This window comes from Phoca vitulina, unplaced genomic scaffold (assembly GCF_004348235.1).
Source record: "Phoca vitulina isolate PV1807 unplaced genomic scaffold, GSC_HSeal_1.0 scaffold14, whole genome shotgun sequence".
NCBI classification, from domain to species: domain Eukaryota; kingdom Metazoa; phylum Chordata; class Mammalia; order Carnivora; family Phocidae; genus Phoca; species Phoca vitulina.
The window spans coordinates 36,748,188-36,757,162 of record NW_022589717.1 but is presented as its reverse complement, the minus strand read 5'-3'; the positions used below and the strand labels follow the sequence as shown (position 1 = coordinate 36,757,162).

At 29.2% G+C, this 8,975-nt stretch overlaps 1 protein-coding gene across 4 annotated transcripts in view; it reads left to right on the top strand.

Annotated features, from left to right (window-relative positions):
- FSTL5 (follistatin like 5) overlaps window positions 1-8,975 on the top strand; it is a 726,034-nt gene that overhangs the window by 198,461 nt on the left and 518,598 nt on the right. The window lies entirely within an intron of this gene.

Below are 8,975 nucleotides of genomic sequence, written 5' to 3'. Positions count from 1 at the left end.
AGGGGGAGTGGAGAGGGAGAAGCAGGCTTCCCGCTGAGCAGGGAGCCCGATGCGGGGCTCGATCCCAGGACCCTGAGATCATGACCTGAGCCGCAGGCAGATGCTTAATGACTGAGACACCCAGGCGCCCCGAAGATGTCATTTTCTGCTAGAGGTGAAATCTGACTTGAAATTTTCCACCTCAGTCGAATGATTGCCAATCCAGAATATACTCTCAGAGATATTCTTCAAATTATAATAAAAGCCACCTACAGTGCAGTCTTTATTTGATATCCATCATATTTCAGGGTCACATTAGAATTCAATAGGGACTAAAATCATTGCAAGTGTAAATAGTATTGAACATTCATAAAATTTAAATAAGACTAGAGAAAAAAAGGATACTACCTAAAAGTTATCTTTCCTGAAATCTTTTCTCCCAATAATAAAAAAAACTGTACGTAATTGAGAATTCATGGAGATATATTTTATATATATATATATATATATATATATATATATATATATATATATATGAAAGTGCTCTCATAAGATCACTATTGCAACCAATTTCCAAAGTGTCTTAGTAAGTTCAGAAATTATTTAAATCACTTATCAGTATATTTTACAGTTAGCCATGTGTCAAGCATAAGCGGGGAAAAAATGCCTTAAATTTGTTCAACATAGCATAGTATTATAATAATACTTAGGCAAGGCCATTAATTGGTAATAATAAGTTTGCACTTTGTGTTGAAAACAATAGTTAGGCAAACTTTTGTGAAAAAATACATATTTTAGGAACTCTTTCTATTGAATTGCATCAATCTCTTGCAGAAGTCAGACATTAGAAATGGAGAGTTCGTAGAAGCATACAGTTTAAAGAATCCCATATTTTATGTTATGATTTTCTTTATATGAGTGTTCAAGTATAAACCCTAATTCAAGTTTCTGCGATATAATGTTTTTCTTTTAAATTTGGAAACGTCTTAGAGGATAATTAAATTTTCTAAGGAAGAGCCAAGGTTACTGTAGTATTTTAGTTGCAGCAAGCATTATGTATAATAAATAACCCTGCAAATGAGGAAACTAGTTGTGAATGCTCTGTTTTGATTTATATTTTTAAAAATTCAAAATCAACTTTTTAAAAATACCCCTCTTGTAAGTATATACAATATATGCAAGATTTCAGAAAAACAGTATCATTTTATCAAAGAACATTTTTGGTGTCTTGAAGAACAAAGGGAGACTTCCTATTTCACAGTTATTTTGAATTCATTTATAAGAAAGTGCAAGAAAAAAAACAGTAACTATCATCTACTATATTTAGATGCTCTGCATAACAATTTACTTAAACATTTCATTTTAATTTACCATAAACATTTCAATTTAATTTAATTTTAATTTAAGTGAGATACTGTATTTCCTCTCTATTAGCAGTAAATTGGGCTAAACAGAATGCAGCTAGCAAGTGGCATAGCTGGAATTCAAACTTAGTTAAATCCCAAAACTTATGCTTCCTCTCTCATAATAAGACCTACCTCTCAAAGTACACTATACAACACACACATACACACCTTTATTTCCTCTCCTGAAATATCTTTGTAAATTAAAATATTCCTTAATTGGGTTCTAAACTTTTTTATAGCAAAATTTACATATATATAAACAGCATTTCAAATAATTATATATAATAACCAAACAATGCTTGTTAATTACATACATATACTTATGAAAATACATATCACTCTTGTTGTAAGATTCAGCTTTTAGAAGAATGGCCACTTTTATCTCTAATTATAATAGTAGGGGGCTGGTTGAGAGAATGGAAAAATGGATTCTGATCTCCAAATCTCATGTCTAGAATATAAAATTTTTACATCAATTTCCCTCAATTGGAAAATGAATGTGTTTAAATGATAGTCCTTGAGAAATGGAAGTTCTTTAGTTCTATGGACATGGCTGAAATTGCAGTTAGTGATTATCTAAATAGCGGTTTAAAGAGGATTAAGGGCTCAGTTAATAAGCTGTCTCAGTGACAAAATTAAATTTAATTCATGGGCCCTGCCCTAAAGGAACTTAAAAGACAGGGCATCAATTTATGAAAACTAAAAGACAGATAATCAACAGTAAAGGTAATAATAAAAGATGCTATCATACAATGCCTGTAATCCATTTTCAAATGAGCAGTATGGGCAATTATTCCTCTGAGTTCATAGAAAGGTACAAATTAGAGTGTTGGAGGGTTACAAAGAGGGAAAGAGATTTATTAGCTCTCAAAAAAGGAACAGTCTTGGCTAGAGTAGCAAGCAGAAAAGATTTTCTAATTCATATCAAAATAATTACACGCTAAGAACAATGTTAGGTTCTTAGACAAAATATTTAAAAGAGCAAGTGGGACTCCATTCTTAGGGAGCTTACAATCTATTTAGGAATGTTTATAGAAATAGTCAAATTTTATTGTGTAACTTTCTTAATATTTTAATATGGTAATTTTTTTTAAAATTTGAGAGTACACAAATACTTAAATAATTTATTAGATTTTACTCATATTTGACTTTTTCTGTGAATGTTTGGGGTTCAATTTTCATAAAACAAAAGGATTCTTTTGCAATAAATATCAATATTGTGTGTATTAATGTATATCAACATATATTGCTATATATAGCATAAGTAAAATAAATGTCAGACTAGTTGGTAGAGAATTAATTTATTTAAAATTCCATAAACTCACCCAGTTAGGGTAATTAAATAAATTTTAAATTACAGTGTATGTTTTATGAATTTTAAAAATTATTTTGGTGGAATTAGGCCATGTAATAAAAATAAGGACGATGATACAATTGTTAACTGAAGTTGGTAGGAAGAATTTTTTTTTATTAGTATTTAAGTACTAATTGAGTTTTACAATATATAAATAAAGTTAATATCACCAAATTATCAACTTTGGAGACATTGATATTGTTCTGTTCTTTGGAGAAATCTTTGCTAACGGTTTTGGGGATTGAAAGAAAGTTTGCAAAGTTAAGATAATTTTAATTTAGTAAAAAATTATGGCTATTCAATAAAGAGAAGAGATGCTTCAGAATTCAATCTTTATATATATAAAATATTCACATGTATTTCTTTCCAGGGTAAAATGATGACTATACCATTATTTATTTGCTTATTATCTCTTTTGGGCCAAATATACTCATTAAGGTAGTAACTATGCAATGATACCATTTAAAATTTTAAGATCTATTATAACCAAAGTCATCTCTTCAACTTTGCTTTCCTTTTGAAAACAAAGAGCAAAATAGAACAAATTAAAAACATATAAGGCATATAATCAAAAGATTATATATAAGAAAGCTTCACAAAGTAGTTATATTTAATTAGATATACATGTAGGGTAATAATTAAAATTTAAAAGTTTTCTTATTCAGGGTTCCTGGCTGACTCAGTTGGTGGAGCATGAGACTCCTGATCTCATCGTTGTGAGTTGGAGCCCCACATTGGGTGTAGAGATTACTTAAAAATAAAATCTTAAAAAAAAAGTTTTATATTCATTTACAAATGAATTCACAGCATTTCCTAATCTGTTTTCATCATGGTTGACAAATCTTCACAATTTTGAGTTGTTAACTTAGTTTTCCCATTCATATCTGAACGTACTAAAATGATTTTTGCTTTAAACTTTCTTCTCAAAGTTTCTTACTCATTTAGTGCTATATCAGGCTTGTATTTGTTGGAAAATAGATACTTCAGCAGCAGGTTCATTTCTGCCCTGAAATATATATATGTTTATATTTAGTATATATATATATGTGTGTATATATATATATTTAAATAAAATAGTATACTTAAAGTAAAAATTATTATTTCGTAATAAATATTTAATGATTTAATGATAAATATTTAATTATTTAATATTATTTAATAAATTATTATTTTAAAACAAATTATTCAATAATAAATAGTATTATTAAATAAAAATTATTTGATAATAGTTTAATAAAAATGATTTAATAATAATAATAGGTATAGATCATTTAATATATATAAATATATATACTTTATATAGAAAAATTTCATTGGTTAAAGTATATTAAAATTCTAAGGGCGCCTGGGTGGCTCAGTTGCTTAGTTAAGCGTCTGCCTTCGGCTCAGGTCATGATCTCAGGGTTCTGGGATCAAGACCTACAGTGGGCTTTCTGCTGAGCCTGCTTCTACCTCTCCCCTGTCCGCCACTCGTGCTCTCTCTCTTGCTCTCTATCTCAAATAAATAAATAAAATCTTTTAAAAAATAAAATAAAATTCTGTATATCACCATCTATTTCTGTTTTAGCATAGAACTAAATATTAGAAAAGCAAATAAACTAACTGAACATTCCAGTGCCTAAACTTATTTTTATTTAACTACATTGTAGATAATAAATGTATATCTGCTCTCTTTTGCTTGATTTGGTATTTCAATGTGATCTTAGTTTGGGGCTTGGGAATACTTTGAAATGCTAGGTTTGTCATGCTGAGGATACAAGAAGCCAGAATTGGTCTTCTGTGTAAACTGCTCCCTGGATGTAAATTTAAAACATGGTTCATTCTTCTAGGAAACCAAGACACCACTTAGTGAATTACTGTTTGTGTTAAAGACCAATTCAATAACACACTTCTGAATTAGCTTTCTCAGACAGCCAATTCTCACCCAATAAATTGTGAGGCACAGAACTCTGAAGGGTGAAACGTTATTGAAAAAAATATCCAAAACCATTTATACACCAAGAAACACCTCTAATCTAAATAGATGATATTTCTCACACATATATGCTACTTTTTGTTAATGTAATTGGAAATTGTTGAAATTATTAAAATAGATTAATTTAAAAGCTCGACTGAACTCCTTGCCATTGTTACCCTTTTTCAATCATTATTAGAACTTCTATTGCACACAGGTCTACACATTTTTAACATGAAAGTGTAGTTATCATGCACTAAATAGTTAAAACCTATTTACCTAAAGCATTTTATAACTATCTGAAGTAATATACCAGAATGTAGAATACTCTTGGTTGTAAGACTTTATTTGGGTACAACAAAAACAAAAAATAAAATCTGTAAATTAAATCATTATGTCTATATTAAAATGTGGGAAAATGTGCACCTTAGAATCAAGTAAATGGGTGTACGTCTTTGAGAGTTATGTAAGCCTTTCTTGACCATAGCATAATAAAAATTGTCACCTTAAGTAAAATAATGGTTATATAAGAGTAAAAGTTTAAACTCTATGACAAAACTTGTGCTTCCGGCCAAGATGATAAAAAGGGTTCAGCTTCCTACCTGTAATGACTAGAAAATCAGGACAAAATATATGATTTTTTTTTTCAAAGAACTTGGTCATCAGATCACTAAGGACAGTGATCCCTGAGCTACCAGTAATCAACAGTGTGAGAACTATGCTTGCCCCAGGTCTTGGGCTGGGAAGTTTCCAGATCATGGCCCAGTGAAAGTTCAAGAAACTAGAGAAAAGATTTAATGTGTTAACTAGAAATATGGAAGATTTAACTAGCACCGAAATTGAACTTCTAAAGTTGAGAACCACAATGCCTGATATGAAAAATCCAATGGAGGGATTGACAGCAAATCAGACTGCAGAGGAAAAGACAGCTAACAGTGAATATATATTAATAAAAATTATCCAAAATATAACAAAGAGACAAATTGGATTTAAAAAACTATTAAGAACATCACTGTGCTGTGAGGCAACTTCAAGCAGCCTAATATATGTGTGAATGGGAGTCCTAGAAATGCTATGTGTAATTGGACCCCAGAAAATTATTTTTCAAATTTGAAAAAATTGTAAACTAACATGCCCATGAAGCTCAACAATTCCTAAAGCCTGGAAAAATAAAAATAAGTGTCAGTTAAGTTACAGTTTAATTTTTAAAGCTTATACATTAAGCTGTAATTTTTCAATTCATAAAATTTTACAGAAAAATTAAAAGTGTATATTTTAAACGTATGTAGTTAAATATATATCAGTTATACCTCAAAGCTGTTAAAAAAAAAAAAAAAACTTAGGAGGATTCCATATAATGGTTATCTTAAATATGTTATTTCATGTAGTAGGACTTACTCTATTTGGGCTGCTGTAGGATGACTTTTACTCTCCCCACATGTCTCTCTCATCCCTTCAGTTGCTATTCTAAAAATTCTATTAGCTAAAGAAAGTCACATGAATAAGAGGAACAAAACCCATATCATCCACTTGTTTTGAGGACTGATATGAGAGTTTAAGTACTACAACCACAATATAAAATGGAAGAATAATATGTTTATGCAAATGCCTGCTATTTAATTTACATTAATTCAAAAGTTTAGTGCTATATTATATGTACACAGTTTATATATTTTATATATTTTATGTATTTTATATACACAGTTTATAAATTATGTTCATTCACAGAATTAAAAACTGAAAAATAAACCCCAAAAAACCACTCCATCAACCCATTCAATCCCACTATATATTTTCAGAGTTTTTTTTTTTTTAATAACTCTTGTTGTTTTAATAGGCCAGGAATGTCTTTCTATCTTTGTCAAAGCAGTCCATAAAAATCTAATTTAATTTTGTTAATTTTGATACTTTATATAACCAACCCTTTTCCCATGGATATTTATCACTATTAAAAACAATATTGTGACAAATTCCCTAAGCCTTATACTGATAAAGCTGAGCTATTTTTTTTCTGTCAACAGATTAAAAGAAAAAATTGCTTATAGACTTTATGTGTTTAAAATTTTGCTAAGTAGTACTCTAATAAACTCTAATAAATAGTACCAACTTAAATGTGTCATTATTTGAGAAATGCCAGTTTAAATACATTTTCTTCAAAATTTAGTGTTAAAACCTTTTATAATTTTAACCAGTTTGATGGGTAAAACATCAGTTTGCATTATTTTGCATACCTTTATTAGAAAGTTTCAGCTTTTTTCACATTGACTTAATGTTTCCTCTTCTATGCATTATTTGGCAGTATCATTTTCATAATTTTTCACTAAATTTTGTGTTACCACTTGTTTGTAACAATGATTTACATATTGTAGATACTAATCCTTTATATTTTATGTGTTGTAAATATTTTTTCTCTTCTTGTATTTTTTGAAATATAGAAATATCCAAATTTTATTTGATAAAATCTGTCAATGTCCCCCTTTTTAATCTTGGAGATTTGTATAGGGCTTTCATGCATTCCTAAATATTATTTTTTGTATTATAGTAGATATAAAGTCATTTTGTGTGTCATTTATCAATTTTCACATATTTTGTCTCTATTTTAATTTTATTCTTATTTTTTTAATAAGTAACCTATGTATTTACATTTTTAAAGAGCTAGACTTTTTGGTATGAGTTCTATTTACTTTAGAAATTCATTTATTTCTATTTTACTATCCATTCCTTCCTCAGTTCTACTTTGTTCAGTTGGCCATTTGTAACTTAAATCTTTATACAGACTTAAATGAATAAGAGGTTTCATTTGTGTTTCCTGGTAATAACACAATAGGTAGCTGGGACAACAGCTTCACTATGACATCAGTGTCCCATGCCCTTTCTCTTTCTGTTAATGTTATTCTCATTCTTCCAGTTTCAAGGCTTCTGCACTTCTTGGCATCTTTCTGTGTTCCAATAATGAAGAAGGGTAAAGAATAAGCATATATTTTATTTATTTATTTAATCCTCTTCTCTCTCTCTTATTATTAATCAAAACCATGTCACATGACCACCCCAGCTGCAAGGGTTCCAGATGCTGAATATCCTAAGCTGGACTCACACACTCCAAATGCTGGTTCTGTTTGCAGAAGAACAGGTCAATCCTTCTTAGCTAGGCTGCTAGTCATGTGTCCTTTGCTAGTTGTATATTATCTGGAGATTCTCTTTTAATGTATTTTGTTATTCAATATTTATTTGCATGTAAATATGCAATAAATACTTTCATATTTATACATGAAATTATAATCATATAAATGACTTACCTAGGTTAGTTTATTTCAAGATTTTCACTGAATATTAAAGAACATAAGGGTGAACATTTCCCTTTGTGTGGGGTTTCTACATCCTCTGAGTATTGCTATACAATGTTACTGCTTTGCATTGATTTCTCAAAAGTTCTAATTTTAGTTTTTATTTAATGCAAGATTTATTTAGAATGGATTTTTTGGTTTTATTTAAATTATTTACTTGAACATTCTTTTTATTATTATTATTTATTTACCTTACTTGTCTTGAGGTCCAATAATGTGATATGAAGGAATCCAGCCTTCTGTAATTAATTAAGGGGTGTGTGTGTGTGTGCGTGTGTGTATGTTTAGGTACGTAATGTTTTTAACTGTTCCTTACACATCAGAGAACTTCCCTTTTTTGTATGGAACATAGTATCTCTCTCTCTTTCTCTCTGTTTCTCTCTCCCAGAAATAATATTGCCTGTAGAAAATTATACATTTATAATTTTTAAAAATATTTTTTAAGTAATCTATACACCCAACGTGGGGCTCAAACTCAACCCCGAGATTAAGAGTCACATACTTTACCAACTGAGTCAGCCCAACATCCAATATTTTATAATTTGACTCATAAATTAAAACTATATTACTCAAAATACTTTAATATCAATGTGGCATAAAATTTCCAGAAGAGAATGTTAAAATGTGGGAGTATGCCTTTTTTTATTTTATGTCTTTTGTTCTTGAATGTTTGCAGTTCTCAGTAAATTTTCCTCATGTATTTTATTATTTTTTCAGTGTTTTAATATGTATTATGTTTTCATTGCATAATTAAAACTTTTATCATCATGAAATATTGCCTCTTTTTCCATTTGCTATCTGGCCCTAAATTCCACATTATCTAACTTTAGTCCTTTCATGTCTTATTTTTTTATACACTTTTAATTTTTAATTTGCCTATGACATTTATTGGGACATATTTTAAGTGGTGGAATAATAGACATATATATATGCATATA